Source organism: Etheostoma spectabile, chromosome 9 (genome assembly GCF_008692095.1).
Source record: "Etheostoma spectabile isolate EspeVRDwgs_2016 chromosome 9, UIUC_Espe_1.0, whole genome shotgun sequence".
Classification (NCBI taxonomy): Eukaryota; Metazoa; Chordata; class Actinopteri; order Perciformes; family Percidae; genus Etheostoma; species Etheostoma spectabile.
In genome coordinates this window covers 23553920-23554599 of record NC_045741.1, presented here as the reverse complement: position 1 = coordinate 23554599, position 680 = coordinate 23553920, and the positions used below count along the sequence as shown (strand labels likewise).

Genomic DNA, 680 nt, shown 5'->3' with positions numbered 1-680 from the left:
TGATGGAACTACAAGCCTTTTTTGAGACAGGCTATCATAAAAGACAGGCCATGATTTCTAATTAGCAGTTTTTTTTTTTGTATTTTTTCTTTTTATCTGGTGCTCCAATTTGCTGTTATTGGCAAATTAACAGCAACTGATTCGCTAAAACGTATATATAACTAACGTTATACCAGAGTAACGTTAGAAGAAAACAAATCAATCAATAAATAGGCTGATATGAACCTGGACCAAAAGAAATATGTTAGTAACAGTAGTTTATTACAGTTTATCACAGTAGCCTATCCACGTGCACATGTAATGTAGATCTTCAAACGGAGAAATGAAAATAGGAATTTCAAAGAACAAAATGTTTGTGAACAAAAATGTGCCACCATGCAGGTTTGTTTTTGATAAATTTTCCAGCTCACCGTAGCATTTTCCCAAGAATATAAGTAAAATCTGGTCCAACCGCTGTAGCACTGTCTTGCACAAAATTAATAATTTAAAAATCATTCACATCATCATTCAATCATCACAATTTGTATGAACCATTACAGATGAACTGTAGGACTACAAAATACTCACTGCAGCAAGGCTTCTTTTGTCCTTCCTTCCACGTAAAAACTTGTGGCAGCCTGAACCAACTGGTCACGTCCCTCCAGGGTTGCGATGTGCCTCAGTGATCCCAATAAAGACAG

General features: G+C 35.9%; 1 long non-coding RNA gene across 1 annotated transcript in view; it reads right to left on the bottom strand.

Moving 5' to 3' along the window:
- Positions 1-680, bottom strand: part of LOC116696090 (uncharacterized) — a 2153-nt gene that overhangs the window by 987 nt on the left and 486 nt on the right. The window contains exon 2 of the long non-coding RNA XR_004333621.1: positions 568-680. This exon is cut by the window's right edge and continues 60 nt beyond it. This is a non-coding gene — a long non-coding RNA (uncharacterized LOC116696090). The remainder of the gene's footprint in view (positions 1-567) is intronic.